This window comes from Herpailurus yagouaroundi, unplaced genomic scaffold (genome assembly GCF_014898765.1).
Source record: "Herpailurus yagouaroundi ecotype Mexico unplaced genomic scaffold, PumYag 209, whole genome shotgun sequence".
NCBI classification, from domain to species: Eukaryota; Metazoa; Chordata; class Mammalia; order Carnivora; family Felidae; genus Herpailurus; species Herpailurus yagouaroundi.
Window position 1 is genome coordinate 1,652,753 of NW_024412440.1, and position 20,752 is coordinate 1,673,504.

A 20,752-nucleotide genomic window follows, 5' to 3' on the forward strand; every position below is an offset into this window, starting at 1 on the left:
AAAATATAATGGGAATATGTTCATTTAAATTGGATATTCTCTTATTTCCTTGCCTGTATCTTCTATTCTCCTGTAACTTTTCACATATAGCAGCCAGAGTCATCTTACAAGTTCAAATATGATCTGGGGCACATTTAAAGCTCTTATTGTTTCTTTTCTTTTTTAAAAACATGTTTTTTATGTTTGTTTGTTTATTTATCTTGAGAGAGACAGAAAGCGTGAACATGAGTGGGGGAGGGACAGAGAGAGAGGGAGAGAGAGAATCCTAAGCAGCACTGTGCCTCAAGTTGAATTAGCCATATGCTAAAATTCATATTTGCATATTTCCACACTCTCATTTCAGAGCCTCACATGGTGGTCAATCACATGAACTGTGAGATCATGACCTGAACGGAAATCAAGAATCTGCGGCTTAGTAGACTGAGCCACCCCTGGGTGTCCCCAAAGTTCTTACTGTTTCTAAGGTCAACATTAAAATTACTGGCATGAATTCAATTTAATCAGAATTATTGTTCACTTCATGTAAAACATGTGTTTTCCTTCTTAAAATTTCACTACGTGCTGTGGAGTCATTGCTTATTTGGTTATTAGTCATGTCTATTCTTTCAATGTTATACATTGGAACTAAATACTGCAAAATATCTAACAGCAAATAGTTATAGGTCAAAATGAAAAGCATGCCTTCTTTGTTGAATCAGTATGTTTGGTTAACATGGCCTGTCCAGCTACCCTTATGTAAGTTTTACAAATCAACTCTTCTGGACAGCAAATAAAAAATAAATCTTCCATACCTCAAAGAAAATAGGCAACTATGATTCTTTTCTTCCTTCGTACAATGACATCAGTCATTAACAGTCTAACCTGAAACACTACCATCTCTATCCAAGGGACAGGAAAAAGCAAAAACAAGACCAATTAAACTGGAAATGTGTTAGGCAATTCTCACTTGATTATATATTAGCATTTCTTACGGGAATCTGTGCCTCAAGTAGAATTAGCCATATGCTAAAATTCATATTTGCATCATTACTCTGTGTTGTCTATTTTTGTTTTTAAATTATAATTTTCCCCTTTAACTACACCTCAGTCCCATTCTCCACAGATACAAATTTCCTCTGTCCTTTAATATTACCTATGCTTTCAAAATATGTAGTATTGTTTCTATGTGTATGCCTTTTAAAAGTTTGCCTATTGGTATTATGTTAGTCTTTGCTCTAGTATTCCATGTTACTGTGTATGTGTATATGCATGTATGTATTTCTGTGTATGTGTGTATTTGTATATATGCACATATGTGTGTTATCTGTATATTAACTATAACTATTTATAGTTGTTTCTAACTGTAAACTATATTGTAGTTTGTATCCACATTTTTAATTAATCTACTTCTATAATTATGAACATCTAATGAGTTTCCACTTGTTGCCTAACACAAATAGCATTGAAATGAATATTATTGCCCACATCCCCTTATGAGTCTGTATATGATTTATCTCAAGTACATACTCAGAATTAAGATTTCTGGGGCATGAGCCAAATAAACATTCAATCTCATGGACCTTGCATACAGTTTCCCCACTTTCTCCAAACAAAACATTTGTCTTTACAATTTGGTGGGCATCTGCAGTGGCCTATCACTGTTGTGTCACAAATACAGGAATACTGGAAGAAGTGATGTTAAAGGGTCACAATGGCTATGCATGCTTCATAATCAAAAAGAGACTAGTATTGAGAGCTATTCAGGAAAGTCAGACAGATCTTTAGGGGAAAAGGAGTTAAAAGGACATCTGTTAAGGAAGGCACACTTGTTTTCAATGTACCTGGTCTAATTTTAACATAATATTATATAGAGATTATGAGAATTGCCTAGATTAATCTGTATCTATATATCTGTCTAGAGGCACATGAGTTGCTCAGTTGGTTAAGTATCCGACTCTTGATTTTGGCTCAGGTCATGATTTCATGGTTTGTGGGAATGATCCTGGTGTTGGGCTCTGCACTGACAGCAGGGTGCCTACTTGGGACTGACTCTCTCTGTCTCTCTCTCTGTCTCTCTCTCTTTCTCTCACCTATCTGGCTGATGCTCCCTCTCTCTCTCAAAATAAATAAACCTTAATATATATATATATATATATACATATATATACATATATATATATATATGTATCTTACATATATTTAAGACATAGATATAAATGAAGATTTTTTAAATTTAATTAAGATAAATTTGTCCATAGCACCAAGAAATACAAAGTCACATTTCAGTTAATTATGGAAGGTGAAGAAGATGTATATAACACATTATGAGTTGATTTTTTGTGTTAATGTGAATTTATATTTAAAAACCAAACCTAGATTTGGATTTTATTTTTCAGGTAACTGAAAAGTAATTTCAAAAAACAGGTATAAAAGAAACAAGTTGTGTTTATCTCTATTTTTATGAGCATATAAGTCAGCTGCTAAGTATAAGTCTTAATAAATCTATCAGAAGGGGAAGTTCAGAGGACAATTTTAGAACAAGGGCTGTGGCTTAGATTGGGACTTGGGAGAACATGGGTGGGAGTAGAGGTAACTTTTGGTAACATTTGGGTGAAACCGTCAGGTGGCCGTTGCTTTCAAATTGTTTGAGAACATGAAGCAGTGAATTTTTTCATGTTTTATTTGATTGTTTACTGTAAAGTCATAGAGGGCTATCTTTCCATAGTAGGTGTTTTAAGAGGCTAGTTCTTGTTTTGAAAGTTACATTTCTAGTGCTCAATTTAGTATATTCAATTATCTAACAAAATGTTACCTGAGATGTTATTAAGGCTTGTTCAAGTAGAAAGCATGACAATTTCAGATCTCTTGTGAGATTTAAAGAAATATTAGTCTTTCTATCTATGGACTGAAACTAGACTATTTAACCCCAAAATATGTCTCTCTGGCATACAATTATTAGCGTAAAGACAATTAAGAAGCAGAAAAGCCAGAGAAAAGCCTCCCTGTTTCAGCCTCAAGGCAAGACATAAAATCTTTTTTTTTTGCAGACAAACTCTTATCAGCCCAGCAATGGCACCAGAGGAACTGCAAGGAAATCTCACTCCATTAGTTCCCTCCCATGTATTTACCCTCCCCCACCCTTGGATGCCTACAACTGCTTTCCTTTGTCTTGTAATTTCTCTGCAAATGTATTGTTCTTTGTTGAAGATACCATGTTAGCACAAATCCTAAACCACTGCTTTGAATTACTGTTTTATGTTTTTCTGAAGATGTGCACTGTGTGCAACCAAAACATTCCCTTAAACAAAAGCCTAATACAGAGCAAGACTCTAAGTCTCTTCAATTCTAAGAAAGCTGCGAGAGGTGAAGAGGAAGCAAAAGAAAAGTTTGAAGCTAGAAAATGTTGTTTATAAAGTTGAAGGAAAGAAGTTGTCTCTATAGCATAAGAGTACAAGTGAATTAACAAGTGCTGATGTAGAAGGTAGAGCAAGTTATCCAGAAGATCTAGCTAAGATCATTAATGATGGTGGCCACACTGAACAACAGATTTTCCATGTAGACCAGACAGTCTTCTACTAGCAAAAGATGCCATCTAGGATGTACCTAGCTAGAGAGGAAAAGTCAATGCCTTCTTCAAAGTCAATGCCACTTCAAAGCTTCAAAGGACAGGCTGAATCTCTTGTTAGGGGGGGCTAATGTATCCAGTGACTTGAAATTGAAGCTAGTGCTTATTTATCATTTTGAAAATCCTAAGACCTATAGGAATTATGCTAAATCTACTCTGCCTGTACTCTATAATAAAGCCTGGATGACACACATCTGTTTAAAACATGGTTTACTGAATAGTTTAATTAAGCCCACTATTGAGAACTACTGCTCAGAGGAAAAAACAAAAACAAAAAACAAACAAAAACCCTTTCAGAATATTACTTCTCATTGACAATGCTCCTGGTCACCAAGAGCTCTGATGGAGATGTACAAAGAGTAATATTGCTTTCATGTCTGCTAACACAACCTCCATCCTGTGGTCCATAGATAAGGAGTAATTTTGACTTTCAAGTTTTATTATTTAAGAAAAACATTTCATAAAGCTTTAGCTGCCACAGATAGTGATTCTTCTGATGAGTCTGAAAACAAAATTAAACTGATACCCTTCTGGGAAGGATTCATCAGTCTAGATACCATTAAGAACATTCATGGGAGGAGGTCAAAATATCAACACTAATAGGAGTTTGGAAGAACTGAATTATAATGTTTCTGGATGATTTTTAGGGATTCAAGACTTCAGTCAGAGGAAGTTAAGTGCATATGTAGGGGAAACAGCAAGAGAACTAGAATTAGAAGTGAAGCCTGAATTACTGAAATCTCATGGTCAAACTTTTACAGATGAGGAGTTGCATCTTATAGATGAGCAAAGAAAGTGGTTTCTTGAGATGGCATCTATTCCTGGTGAATATGCGGTGAAAATTGTTGAAATGACAACAAAAGATTTAGAATATTACATAAAATTAGTTGATAAAGTAGTGGCAGGGTTTGAGAGGATTGACTCCAATTTTTTTAGTATTTATTTTTGAGAGAGAGAGAAAGAGAGTGAGTGAGGAGCAGAGACAGAAGGAGACATAGAATCTGAAGCAGGCTCCAGGCTCCAAGTTGTCAGCACAGAGCCTGATGTGGGCCTCGAACTCACCGAGTGTGAGATCGTGACCTGAGCCGAAGTTGGACACTTAACTGACTGAGCCACCCAGGCACCGCAAGGATTGACTCCAATTTTGAAAGAGGTTCTACTGTTGGTGAAATGCTATCAACTAGCATTGCATGCTACAGAGAAATTCTTAGTGAAGGGAAGAGTCAATCATTGTGACAAACTTCGTTGTCTTATTTTAAAACCTTGCCATAGCCACGCCAACCATCAGCAACCACATCCCTGATCAAGGAGCAATAATCAACATTGAGACCCTCTACCAGCAAAAAGATTATAATTCATTGAAAGCTCAGATGATGGTTGACATTTTTCAGCAATATTTTTTTTTAAATTTTTTTTTTCAACGTTTATTTATTTTTGGGACAGAGAGAGACAGAGCATGAACGGGGGAGGGGCAGAGAGAGAGGGAGACACAGAATCGGAAACAGGCTCCAGGCTCTGAGCCATCAGCCCAGAGCCCGACGCGGGGCTCGAACTCCCGGACCGCGAGATCGTGACCTGGCTGAAGTCGGACGCTTAACCGACTGCGCCACCCAGGCGCCCCAAAGCAATATTTTTTAATTAAAATACATTCATTTTTTTAGACATAATGGTATTGTGTCTAAAAAATCAAAATGCTCTGGGAAATCAAAAAGTTCATTTGACTGTCTTTATTGTGATATTTGCTTTACTGTGGTGTCTGGAACTGAACCTTCAATATCTCTGAAATATGCCTATACTCAAAATTGGAAATTTTAAAATGAAATGAGAGACAAGTAAATCTGGACAAAATAAGCATATTTTTTTATCATATGCATCACTTTATATTTTCTGTCCAATTTTTCATTTATTGGCATAACCACAAAGTACTCAGTAAAATGACACATACACATAAAGGAAATAGAAATGATTATTTAAGAGTGAAATATTAGAAAATGGTTAATGTGACGGGGAAAAAGATGTAATAGTTATGTAATAAGTAGGACAATGGAAACATCAATTCGGGTCAGAGAACTTGGGCAGCAATGACCCGAACCACTGCAAAATCAGAGGTATTTACTGCCAGAGACAGTATCCTAGTCTCTTGATATGTTCTTATTAAGCATAGAATTCTGAGAGGAAAATGGAAGGCAATTTGGAATACTTATGTACTATAGTCTCATAATGCAAGTAAGTAAAATAATTGGTAATGCCCTTTACATGATGTAAACAAAACTAAATAAAAATAAAATATAACGGGCAATGAGAGCTCATTTGAAAACAAGCTCTTTCACAAAGCTGTGCCAGTACTTAAAGGAGGCAAACCAAGCTGAAGCAAATAGCTTAAGGAGTATTATCAAAGGAAAAATAACAATCTCATATTTATGCATGCAGCATAATGAACTGAAAACCACAATAAGGCAAATACATTAGATTAGCATAATTTTATCTCACTATTCAAATTTTTAGGTTGGAAATTGATTTTGTTTCAATTGCCGCATTCTCCCTGGATTACATGTTGTATTTGAAATCTATGCTTATGTTCAAGTTCGATACTGTTCACTCTTTTCCATGGATATTTGCCATGTTATACAGTATGTGACTAGACACTGCCTATTAAGTTTTCTGTTACCGAAAATTACTCATAATTATATTTGGCCAAAGTAGACATTAGATTTACTGTCTTTGCTTTAGAATAAAATTTAAGTTTTATTACAACATATCAAAAATACTGTCTGTCTAAAAATCAAACTAAAATTCCAATCATTAATCAACATAATCTTAATGATAATAATTACAGCAGGTATTTATTATCAAGTATTCTTTGACCAAAATTCTACTAGAAGATATAATTTTTAATTTTTGAAATTAGACTTTTCCTCCATTCTCAGATTCAGGCCACAAATCCTCTCAAATTAAGAAGAAAAAAAACAGGTTTTTGCTTTCTAGCATTTGGATTTTCAGAGAAAATTAGGCATACTGATTCTTAAAGAAACATTTCCCACAATGATAGTCATACAAATAACATTATATATTTTCAAATAGGCCTCTAATAAACTATAGTAGTTCAAGCAAACTGAAAACCAGATACTGGAGCTCTCCTTTTTTCTTCTGGTGTGCAAGTTATCCACCAACAGTAAAGCCAGAAATTTTTGTACTGTTAAATTAAAATGTTCAATACATATCACTTTACATCCTCCTAGCATGATATCTTAATAAATACTAAGTAAATGACGTGGCTGAAAATATACTATTACAGATACAATTCTACATAATATCCTAAAAGTGACAAATGCCTTAACATTAAATAATGAAAAATGTCATCAACTGTATATAGTCTGGACAACTGTCATTTTGAGCTACAGAACCATAATGCAGCAAAAATGATATAAAAATTCTGTTTATGAATTTTTCATTTGATTTATTTTGTTCTATCCATTATTATTTTTTTACACTATTTATTTATTTTTGAGAGACAGAGAACTAGTGGGGGATGGGCAGAGAGAGGAGACACAGAATCCAAAGCAGGCTCCAGGCTATCAGCACAGAGCCCGACGTGGGGCTCGAACTCACAAACCATGAGATCATGACATGAGCTTAAGTCGGATGCTCAGCCAACTGAGCCACCCAGGCGTCCCTTGTTCTATCCATTCTGATTTAATGTGCCATGTATGATGAGGTTTAAAGTACCCTGACAAAGTTGTTAGGCTTTTTTTTTTAAGTTCCTATTTCTCTGCCTTTTAATTAAATGCCTAAGTTGCAGATATGAGGAGGTATAGTGTGGTTGTTTAGGTGTAATTAACACTAATAAGTAGGGTTTATTTGAAACAAATTTAAAAAAAAGAAAAAAGAAAAAAATAATTAGATTCTATAATTATTAGGTATAGAGTTAGTTGATATTGGTGACTCTAGACCAATCACAATCTAGTGTCTTTATCGGTATAATAATGGAAGAATCTCCTTTTTAATAAAGTTGTTGACATTGATTAAATCCTTAATATGTGTTAGCCCCTATCCTATTCAGCCTATAGATTTAATACATTTAATCATCACAAAATTCATAAGGTAGGTTCCATGAGTATTTTCATTTCAGAGACAAGGAAACTGAGGTACAGGGATCTTGACTTATTTTCTTAAGGTTGATACTTGTAAGTGGATGAATCTTTGAACTCAGGCAGTCATTGGCTAAAATCCTCAGTTATAATACCAATCTGTGTCACTGCAGATTAGAGGAATAACTACCCAGAAATATATAAATAAAATCATGAGGATTGCATTAATTTCACATTTTTCCTTGAATGTATATTAATCTATTTTGAAAGTTTTGCTAGATATGAAATTATGTGAAAGTAGGTTTTGCTTTTGTTTTATTTTTTGTTTTTGTTTTTTCATTAACAATCACTAAATTATGGAAGGAGGAAGCACTATATGTTCTATGAATATATATGCAAGTAGTGAAAAATTCACACACATACACAAGAAGGCATGCACAGACATATTCACTACCAAAGCTGTTGACAAAATTGCATTTCACATTTTTCCTTGAATGTATATTAATCTATTTTGAAAGTTTTGCTAGATATGAAATTATGTGAAAGTAGGTTTTGCTTTTGTTTTATTTTTTGTTTTTGTGTTTTCGTTAACAATCACTAAATTATGGAGGGAGAAAGCACTATATGTTCTATGAATATATATGCAAGTAGTGAAAAATTCACACACATACACAAGAAGGCATGCACAGACATATTCACTACAAAAGCTGTTGACAAAATTGCTTTAAAAGTTTGTGCATTACATTCCTAGTTTTCAAGGAAAGACTAAAAGTGAAGAGAATTATCAGTTTGATCTCTGAGAGGTATTACTACTTCCTTTAATCATATTAAGTTCCTCACATTTAAATATTAGCCTCTGCAATTTTATGGTTAATAATAGAGTTTTGATATTATTTTGTAAGAATTATATAGTTTCTCAATAATACATGAAAATGGTAGCTATAAGCACTGCCAATGGGATGTCTCTCATAGTCACTGTTTTAAGTTCTATGGATAATTGAGTTCCAAATTTCTAATTTTAATTCGAAAACTTAACCTGAACTGCATATTCATATGTACTAGAGCCTATTTCGTTTTTTACTTTTATGATCAGCAGGCATCTTCAACTCGACAGTGCTTAAGCTCACCAACTATGCTCTGTTTCAAATCCTCTCCTAAAAATCTTTTTCCTCTCAATTAATGACAACTATATTCCTTAACTTGTCTGAGCCCAAAACTTTGCCATTTTCCTTAACACTGTTTCTCCCAATTCCAAATTCAACCTCCCATCAACAAATGTTTTCTTAGTCCTCAAATATACCGAGAGATCGGCTTCCCCACAAGTACTCTGCTACAAACCTGGGTCAGGCCACCATAATCATTCACTTGAATTCATGATGTGTTTCCATTTTTACACATGCAGAGACTAGTCTCCACAAGGAAGCTAAAATAAAACGTTTAAAATCAAAGGCAGATAAATTTCACCCCATTATCATCTTATTGGGTTACGATATGGTAAAAGTCATAACCCAGACAATGGCTTACAAGCCCTAAGTTGTGTGGTATCTACCTACTGCCTGGTTTACTTCAACTATTTTCTCTTTCCCCCAGCTCAGTCTGCACCAATGACAGTGCACCTCCTCCCCTACTCTTCTTCTGCTCTCTGACAGTCTCCAAATACATTCACCTCAACATCTGCTTGAGTTCTTCATTGGCCTGGAATGTTCTTTCCCTATATACCAGTCTCTCACTTTCTAAAAGTCTTCTATTCAAACATAATTTTATCCAAGTGGTCTTTCCACAGCACTCTAAATAAAATCACAGCCCACTCCTATACCTGTGATCCTTTAATCTATGTGAATTCTCCCCATATTACTTCTCACTACACTATCCCTACTAGAATGCAAGCCCGTGAGAGTGAGTAATGTATTTTTGATTCACTTGTGTACACCTTTATTCTCAAATAGTACATCTCAAGTGCGACACAAATGACTGTTGATGACAAAATGAACAAGCAGATAGATACATTAAACATAATAGAGTTGTCATCCCATCCAGGGATGATTTGTATTACACTGTTAAAGTTGTGAGTATAAATCTTCAATTAAATTGTATTACATATTGTACACTAACAACTTAATATTCTTTACATGTTATTGCTATAATATAAATCTATTTTTAAATTGCTGAATTAACAGATTATATATATATATATATTTTTTTATAGATAGATAGAACAGATTATATATATATATATATATATATATATATATATATATATATATATATATTTTTTAACCTCCCAGAACTTCACATTAAACCTCTTAAAATAAAATTTGAGATAGACATTATATGTTTGAGAAGTTATTAGGTTTTGGTCCCACATGCAGGATTTAAACATAAGACAAATGTAAGGCAAGTAAGATTTTAAAGGAAATAGTCTCAAAAAAACATAATTCTAATGTTTTAATCCCAGGTACCTGAAATAATTTGTTGACTCTTCAAGTTTCTTTTCTTTCCTTCTTTCTTGCTTTCTCTCTTTTTCTTTTCTTTTCTTTCTTTTTTTATTTGTTTACATAATATATCTGCTTGGTTTCCCTTTGCCCTAATTTCCTGTTTACTCTTTCAAAACATTTTATCCTCAGGTTCTTTGATAAACTAACTACCATGGTTCAGTTCTTCTCAGATAGATTTCCTGACCACAATAGTGAAGTCAACTCTCATGAATATTCTACCATACACTCCATTTTTACTTCATAGTATCAAACACAGAAATAACATTATATCTACTCTAACATTATTACATTAGATATATATTATATATTTTATATGTTATTATATATGTTATGTATATTATTATAATCTAACATTGTAATGTTATTTCTGTGTTTTCTTACCAACTTATTTTTGGTCTTTCCCAGTGACATGTAAGCTTGATGAGAAAGAGTCCTTCTGTCATATGACTATCCATATATCCATTCCCTAGGAATGCTGCATTCAGTTTTCATCTCTATAGCTCTGTGGGTCAGGCCCCCATGATTGCTACTATTTCTTGATCTCTAATTACAATAATTGCATCCACCTGCCTTCTTAACTATCATCAACTCCCTACTGTTGTTTTGGAGTCCAGTTGCCCTCGTCGTTAACAGTTTGTACAGTTCTGTATTGTTATTTCCCTCAGCCCATCCAGCAGAAGAAATCCCACCACTGAATGTATTCATGGTGTTGGTAATCCTCTTACAAATTTTTTTTTTTTCTGTGCCCTCCTATAGAATACAATAATCTGGTGGGTCTTCCAGTTTTACATAATATACCCATTTTAGTAAGCTCACTTCTCTAAAGCTTTTAGTCTCTTAACCCATTATCTGTCATGGCAATTTCAGTGTTTCTACAACACTTCATGTAGACTTGCACCTTTTCCATGCTGCTAGGAGCCATATTAGCAATGTGCTTGCATCTTTTGTGGTCATTTTCTGGAGAGTGTTATCCTAAATTCTGTAAGTGTGCTTTTAAATCAATAAACATTCCCTCATCTAAATTTATGTTCTGCCCACTAGATAAAGTTCAACACACACTTTCTTGCTCCTGCCAATACATGTTGGCTAGATTCTGCAGGTATTTGGAGGTATAATTTATTTAATCCTTTATCAAGTTCACTATATCCACAGTGAAATTATGTTGTGACTTAACTCTAGCCAGTGGCTTAGTGGCTAAGAGGGAAGGTGGGTGAAGGCTTACTTTGTACTACCAAGGGGAAGTTTTTGCATTGCCTTCAAGCAATACAGTCCTTAATAGGGAAATGTGGTCCACCTCTGTAGGCCCGGAGGGTTCTGAGTTATCTGAAGATTCAAGATTTTCACGTACATAAACCAAGTCTTCTATACCATGTATGAGGGTCCTATTCTTTCCCAACCAATCATCTCACCAGCCATAACAGATCTACCTCAATTATGAGTTTAAGTGCCTTGGGAATCTGCTACTTTTATTATTAGAATAGATGCCCAGTACTCAGATTTCTTCCTTCCAGCTGCAGCAGATAAGAACCTCTTTATTTTTTTTATTTTCATTTTTTAAATATAATTTATTGTCAAACTGGTTTCCATACAACACCCAGTGTGCATCCCAACAGATATTACTGAAGGTTGGGGCACCTGGGTGACTCAGTCGGTTAAGCATCTGATTTTGGCTCAGGTCATGATCTCTCAGTACATGGGTTGGAGCCCCGCGTCGGACTCAGAGCCTGGAGCCTGCTTCAGATTCTGTGTCTCTGTCTCTCTCTGCCCCTCCCCTGCTCACACTCTGTCTCTCTCCCGCTTTCTCTCAAAAATGATCTCTCAAAAATGAATAAATGTTAAAAAATGTTTTTAAATATTACTGGGGGCCCCTGACTTTCACATTTAGCAAATAGTTGTGATTAATCATTCTCAGCTTTTCCTTATCTTTTTTTAAATGTATCCCTCACACCCAGCAATAATCACATAATCCCACTATCCTTACAGTTACTCTTTCACCATATTTTCCAAAACCTGATGTATTGTACCTACCAGTACACTCCCAATAGGAACTCCATCTCACCGTAACACAATAAAAAAATTTACAATCATTATGCTTTGTTGTGCCGGTACTATGTATACTCATTCCATCAGTGATGATGGCGTCCTTATTACCGGCAAGTTAATATGTGATCCAACTCCACACTCTTATCTGTTAGTGTCTACTTTGTCATCCTGTTGCAGGATGAGTTTGGAATAGGACTGGGTAGAGGGAGAAATTGAACTAAGCTGTGGTCGCAGTCAAAGCCTTTGCTGACGCCACATGAAGCTCTGAAGCTGAGAAAGCCCTTAGAATGGCTCCATTTCAGTAAAGAGGCTGATATTCATACCCCCACATTAAACAGTCAGTAGGTGTGAGCTTCCCAGGAGGAAAAAGTGGCATTTGATAAAATGCCTTTTTCAGAAAAGGCATTTTCCAAGGAGAGTTGATAATTGGGTGGGGACTGTTAGCAGCACTCCCGGTCATGGGGAAATAAACTCTCAGTTGTGATGCTCGATGTGGTGGCGCATCAAATAATCCACCTCAGAGAGAGTTAAAAGGAGTATCTGGCAGAATACCTAGAGCAGAAGTAAAGGAAAATACTTTATGTTCAATTTTAATGCCCTAGTTTCAGAGTGAACTATGTGAACTCGGAGAGTATAGGTACTTCGGGAATTGAGATAGGATTCAAGATTTCAACAGAGAACTTTGGACTGAAGATAACAGATTTTAGATTTACAAATTCAGTAGTTGTTATCATGGTTTAGGTGAATTCAATCAGAAGCAATCCACAGTGGTACTGTGGCTAAGAGTACCCTGGTGAACACTAATATGTATGTACAAATAAAGAAGTGAATGGGGACATATATGTGAGGTAGCAACATAGTTACGAACAAAACCCAAGATTTTCATTTTTAGGCTGATTCAATTACCAGAACTTTGATATATAAACAAGAGTTGTGGGGCGCCTGGGTGACTGAGTCAGTTAAGCATCCAACTCCTGATATCGGCTCAGGTCATGATCTCACAGTTCATGAGTTGGAGTCTCCCATCTGGCTCTGCACTCATGGCATGGAACCTGTTTGGGATTCTGTCTTTCTTTCTCTGCCCCTCCCCTGCTTGTTCTCTGTTCTTTCTCAAAATTAAATAAACTCAAAAAAATAAACAAGAGTTGTAATTCACTTTAATATTGACTTAGTAGAACTTTAATGATGTTTTATTGAATTTGTTGAAATTAGAATAAATGAATAATATATACATTGCAATTTGAAATAAAAGTTAGGCATGGTACTTCAGAAAAATCTTTAATATTATTTATTTTAAATAAATTTTTGTAACTCAAATTGACTCTATAATCCCTTGCTTCATAAAAAAAAATGTGTTTGTGTATTTTTAAAAGCTGTTATTTATATTGTACATACCTTTTATAAGCCTAAAGAGGGTTCTGAATGATCCAAATATACAGATAATAAATGGAGGTAATTCAATGAAATAAGTGCATATAAAACCTTTCATAGATTTTTGTTATATTTTAGTTATAAGGATGTCTGTGAATAAAATGATCATTTCTGTTACCTAATTGTTTATTGGTATCACACTAATATAAAATAACTAAGCAAATAGGGGCTAATATCATTAAACCAATAAACTTAAAAAGCAAATAAAAGTATAATTACTTTCATCATAAGCTCTTGTATTATACTGCTCCCAGATTATACTGCTAAATTCTGACTTAAATACACCAGCTTTATATGCAGTCTCTGATAGTGGCTAAGAAGGCAAGATAACACAAACTGACATTTTCCTGTGTTTAAAACTTAATATGAAATCCAAAGAACAGACTATCCAAATCACGAAACTAGGAACAAAAGTATCTTTTGAGGGCAGGTACTATTTTTATTTTCATTTAATTTTGTACTTTGGAGTAGACATTTGTCAAATTGCATGTACTTATCTATTCATCTGGCAGTTAAGCTTTGCTATTCACACTCAACTAAAAGTTCATACTATGTTATGCTTTACCCCATCTCCACCCATATGGAAAGCTAATTGAACCCAGGGCTGCACCTTACTATAGACATTCAAATCATTGACTAATCAGATTCTTTATCACTCAATGATAGTTTGAACTAAAAGCCATAGAGCCTGTAATTAGAAACATTTGAGCTGAAAGGCCTTTAAAAGTTACATTTAGATCAGTATGTTCGGTAATATGAGAGGAAGGCAAATACTTTGGAGGAATTGGTGATGAAAGGAAATAAGATGACCCATCATGGAGCCATTTGTTGAAAGAAAATGTTCTTAGTTCATGATGTTCAGCTAGCTGTTTTGTCCTGACTCTATTTTTTTTTTTTTGTCCCTTCTTGAATGGATTTTTTTAAGCAAATATTTATTTACATAACTATCTCCTTTAAATCAAAAAATAATTTGAGTGGCTTCTGTTCTTTGTAAAACCCTCGCTTTAGAGGATTGCTGAAGCTCTTCAAGGCTAAAATGTGAACAAGACTTCTCTCAAATGCTTGCAATTCATTTCATGAAAATGGATGGAATGCAAGAAGTTCACACAAGACTTTAGCAGCAGCCCATATATAACAGGTGCCCATACAAGATGGGGAATGGCACTTATTATTCAAACAGAGGGAAAGAGATAAAATCAATAATAACTAAATGGAAACATCTAGGTGAATTATAAATTACAATGGAATTTTGATGAATGACTTTGAAACAGAGATGAGAATGTACGTATGGTTAAGGGTGAATGTAAGCAAAAACTCCAATGCAAAAAACAAAACAAAACAAAACAAAAAAAAAAGGCCAAAGGATAGTGCATCCAGCATAAGTGAAAAAGTTTTATAGAAGACTATACACATATGGCCCCAGAATGTGGTGGCATTGGGATGCTAGGGTAAAAAGCTGACACTTATATAATAAGACAATTGGGCTACCATGATATAGGAGTCTCCCAGTGCTGCTGTATAAATTGCCACAAACTTAGTGGTTTAAAACAACGCAAATTAGCATCTTAAAGTTCAGGAAGTCAGGGTGAAAAATCCGAGGCGTTAAAGCAGTATCTGGAGGCCTGTATTCCTTCTACAGTCTCCACGGGAGAACGGTGGCCTTTTAGCAGCTTCAAGCAGCCACCTACATTCTTTGGCTAGTGGCCTCTTCCTTCATCATCATGCCTTCAGTTAACATCTTCTCTTTTCTCTGACTTCTGCCTCAGGGCTAAGATATTCTCTCTCTGACACTGATTCTGCTGTCTCCCTTGTGACCCTTATGATTACATTGGGCTCACTCTACAAAGAGGATAATTCTCCTTTTTCAAAATCCTCAACTTAATCACATAGGTAAAATCTCTTTTATGATGCAAGGTAATACGTTCATGTGTTATGGAGATTCGGACATAAACATCTTTGAGGAGGGATGCCTGGGTGGTCAGTGGTTACAAGTCTGACTCTTGGTTTTGGATCAGGTCATGACCCCAGGGTCTGTGGGTTCCAGCACTGACAGCACAGAGCCTGCTTAGGATTCTCTCTCTCTCTCCCTCTCTCTCTCTGGCCATCCCTGGTGCATGCACTCTCTTTTTCTCTCTCAAAATAAATAAATAAACTTAATAAAAGAAAAACATCTTTGAGGGGGGTAATTATTCAGCCAACCATATATGAGATCATGTCCATCTTAGGGAGATAGTATATAGAATATAGGCTGATATGGAAAGTAAGAGCAGGCACCTTGACATAAGAGAGAGCTAGAGTTCAGTGACAATTCTGTCAATATCTAGCTGGGTAATCTTAGATATAATGCCTTAGAATCATCATTTCTTTAAATGCATATTCAGAATGAGTTTTGATTCATTTTTGGAAAATTATAAGATATGTATTTGCATATGATATGCATGGTACACATCCATAGGACAGATACATATCCAGGTGGCCATAAAATTAATCATCACATATGGTTTCTGCCAAAAACCCCCAAGTGAATTTTTATAGACATAGACAAGATTATACTAAATTGTTTTAATAGAATGGCTAAGGAACTAGAATAGCTAAAATAATTAAAAGAACAAACAAAGTAAAAACTCGATAAAAAGGAAATAGAAGAGATCACTTTACCTGTTTTCATAACTTGTACATCTAGAGTAAGGTAGATTCTGATAATGTTAGGGGGAGAGAGCACAGATGAAAGGAACTTATTAGAGAACTTGGAGATAGACCTAAAAACATATTCCCAAGGAAAGACAATGTTTTCAAAAAAAGTGGTTGAGCAATTAGACATCCATAGACAAAAAAAAACAAAAAAAAAAAAACAAAAAAAAACACACAAAACTAAAAAGTAAAAAAAAAAAAATGAACTTCATTATAAACTTCACATCTTCTACAACAATGAACACATAATAGGTCACAGAGCTTAATGTAAAATGTCAAGCTGTAAAGCATTTTAGAAATAAAAAATAAGAGAAAATTTAGGGCCAGGTAAAGAGTTCTTAGATTTGATACTGAAAGTTCAGTCCATACACGGAAAATTAGAGCTCATCAAAACAATTTTTCCCCTCTGTGAAAGGCTCTATGAGAAGGAAAAATAGACAAGCTACAGCTTGAGAGAAAATATTGACACACAGCCTATCCATCCAAGGGCTAGTATGTAGACCATATAAAGAACTCTCAAAATTCAAAGTAAAATTTTAAAAAGTACACAATTACATCAACAAAGGACATGAAGTACTACTTCACCAAAAATATACATATAACAAGTAAGTACATAAAAAGATATTCGACATCATTACGCATTAGGAAAATGTAAATTAAAATCATAATCAGGTACTACCACGCACTTACCAGAATGGCTAAAAGAAGTGACAACCCTAACTGCTGATGAGTGTCACTAACACGTCATTGACAGGGATGTAAAATGGCACAGATGCTCTGGAAACTGCCTTGGAAATTTCTGAAAAAGCTGAACTTGAACTAATGTATGACCTAGTGATTTCAATGCTGGGCATTTATTACAGAAACAAAGACTTCAGTTCACATACAAACTTACACAAATACTTGTATAAAACAGCTTTGTTTGAAGTGGCCAAAAAATGGAAACAACTCAAATATTCTCAGTTGGTAAATAGATCAAGGAACTTTGGTGCATACCTAACACGGAATAGTGCTCCGCAAGAAAAAGAAATTCTTCACACTTCAACCTGTTTGATCTCCAGAGAATTAAGTAAAGGAAATTGAGTCCCAAAAGGCTACATATTCTTTAATTCCATTTATTTAACATTCTTGAAATAACCTAATTATGAAATTGGAGGAAGAATTTGTGGTTGCCCAGGACTAAGGGGGGAGTGTGGGTGGGAAGAAAGTGGTTGTGATCATAAAAGGGCGACATGAGGGATCCTCGTGGTGATGGAAAGAAGCTCCACCTTTACTGTATTAGTATAAACATCTTGGCTGTGCTATTGTGTGATAGTTTTGCAGGAAGTTACTATTGTAGGAAACTGAGTAAATGATACACAGGATTAGTTTCTGCATTATGTTTTTCAACTGAATGTGAATCTATAATTATGATAAAACACTAAGTTTTAATCTAAAATTGTCTGTGACAATAAAAAATCACCTACAATTAAATTAATCAGCATGTTTCTCAAGAATCTCCCTGGGAGAAGTCTGGATATGTTGGGCGATGGGGATATTTTTCGCCTAAAAAAGTGAACAAATGCTTCAGTACATTATGTTAAATTCACCAATTTAATCAGTTTTACATATTACCTTATTAAAGTAAACAGGTGCTTCTAAATTAATTTTTTAATCTGTGATTTGCCTTCTTTGAAATATAATTAGGAAATTGAACTTTTATGCAGTGGAATGATCAGGGAAATGCGTGCATTATTCTGTACACTTATTAGAACCTTGACAAAATCAAATATCACTTTTTTAACTGAGTCATAATAGACACATGACATCATATAAGTTTCAGATGTACAACATAATGATTAATATTTGTATATATTGAAATTATCATCAGAATAAGTCTAGTTGAATCCACATCAGTTTTCTAAATGTGTACTTTATGCACCTGATTAATAACACTTTCAGAATTGAGACACTAGCTGATGATGGATTTTCCATGCCCGCATTCTTTTGTTGCTTTTGAAAACTCCGAACATTTGGTTTTTATGATAAAATATTTGGCAGATTCATTCAATCTAACTTGCTAGATTCCTCTTTTTTTAAAAAAGATCGTCTTAGTCATCAGAATAGTTCATGTTCAATGCAGCTTTCACAAAAATAAACTACCTCCCTAGTTTACTTTTCTATCATTAAATGTTTATTTAATACAACTAACCAAAAGATGTAGCAGATGAACAAACATCAGCATAAACATAACATTAAGATAATGTTGCAGGGCTTTGCTTATAGAAGAACTTTTTAAAACTAGATATGAATGGAACTGTGGTGAGTCTAAAAAAACTAATGGAGAGAAAATGCTTTGTTTGAATGAGTTTTTGTTGAATTGCACAGCATTTGACACTTTCATTTCCTCTCTCGAAAATTTCACTCTTACCTGTTTTCACTATTTATGTGTCATTATATGTAATTGTTTTTATATATGTGTATTACATACTTCATTACACATTTCTTATTTTGCACTATAACTTATCAGTAATACATTATGTTTACTATTTTATAATTAATTAGTATCATTATATTTTTAAACAATCCCATTAATGCGAAGTTACAGGATGCCAAAAATTGAGAAATAAATAAATGTATCATTCACATTTTAAAGAAAAGCTGTGAATGAGCTGAATAATTATGTAACTAAAACAAGAGATTATTAGTGGCCTTACCCTAGATTCACAGTTTTGTGCCAGGGTAATCACCAAGAAAAATTTCAGCAGATATCCAAACAGTTCACTCTGTTGGTTTTTGTAGAGGCCTTTCCTGGCCATACAATCTAAGACTGCAAGTTATCCTTACCAATTTTTTAGGCTCTCTAGCTATTTTCTTCATGTGCATTGTCATTATTTCACATAATTTATATTTTACTGATGTTTGTTTTTTATCCTTGCACCAGACTATGAGGCTCCATGTGGCAGGAATTTTGTTTTTTTTTTTTAATTTATTTAACATTTTTACTGAAGTATATTGACAACTTATTTAATAAATTATTTTGAACAAAAATTCAGTTAAAGCCTTCTGCAAAGAAATGTGGCAGGAGAATCACATGAAAAATTCAAAGGAAGACACTTCTAAACCCTAAAAGTAGGTGAATGCAATTTAAAGACAAAAGCTGAAGTTTATTCTAGTAAGTATCTCAAATTGATAGCATATTTGCTATCAAAATACAAATTGCCAAGAGTGACTCATAAAGACGTGGACAACCTGAACAGATGGTTTAAATGAAAATAAATCAAAAAGATTTTCAAAGGATTACCAGACCCAGAGTTTTACAGATTATGTCTATCAAACGTTAAGGCAGTTATTTTTTCTGACCAACCTCCCTGCTTTTCTTGGAAAATGCCAGACAAGCATCCTCTTCACAGTCTTTGCATGCACTATTCTGTCTCCCTAGAGGGTCTTCCCTTGAACTTTATGGTTCAAATGTCACCTCTGATTAAGACTTGTCCAAAACACTCAACTCAAAGTGTCATCCTCCATACCCACCTGGCATTCCCTGTTTATCTTTTATTTTTTTTAATCTTTAAAATGTTTATTTTTGAGAGAGAGAGAAAGAGTATGAGTGGGGAGGGGCAGATAGAAAGAGAGACACAGAATTGGAATCGGGCTCCAGGCTCTGAGCTGTCAGCACAGAGCCCACCGTGGGCCTCAACATCACAAACTGCAAGATCATGACCTGAGCCAAAGTCAGACACTTAACCAACAGAGCCACCCAGGTGCCCCCATTTAGCCTTCTTAATTCCTTTTTCCTACACAACTAAATACCATCTATCATGCTATATGGTTTACTTGTTAAATGTACTTATTACCCCCACACACACACATAAACATACACTGGAATGAAAACAAAGTGAACATAAGAACTTTTGTCTCGTATGTGCATTGCTTATTTCCACTGCCTTAATATATACCAGCTATTATTTGAATGAATAAATAACATTTAGGAGCCAAGCATTTATCTCTTACACTCTTTCAATTTCTTTTCACATAGAAAAAAGAACACTTACCTTTTCAGAATTATCTGCGGAAAAAATGTTCTTTCTTCTCACTGGCTTCTCCCTCTGGGAAAAGAAGGGATATTTGGTGAGAAGAGAAAGAGCACCAATGAGTATGGACAGTAAAATCTCCTTTGCTCTATTTTTCTCCTTTACTCTCATTTTCACTCAGAAATGTCATACATATATTGACTTCAGATCAACACAGTACATGTAATAGAACATCGTAAATTTCTTTTTTTTTTTTTTTAATTTTTTTTTTCAACGTTTATTTATTTTTGGGACAGAGAGAGACAGAGCATGAACGGGGGAGGGGCAGAGAGAGAGGGAGACACAGAATCGGAAACAGGCTCCAGGCTCTGAGCCATCAGCCCAGAG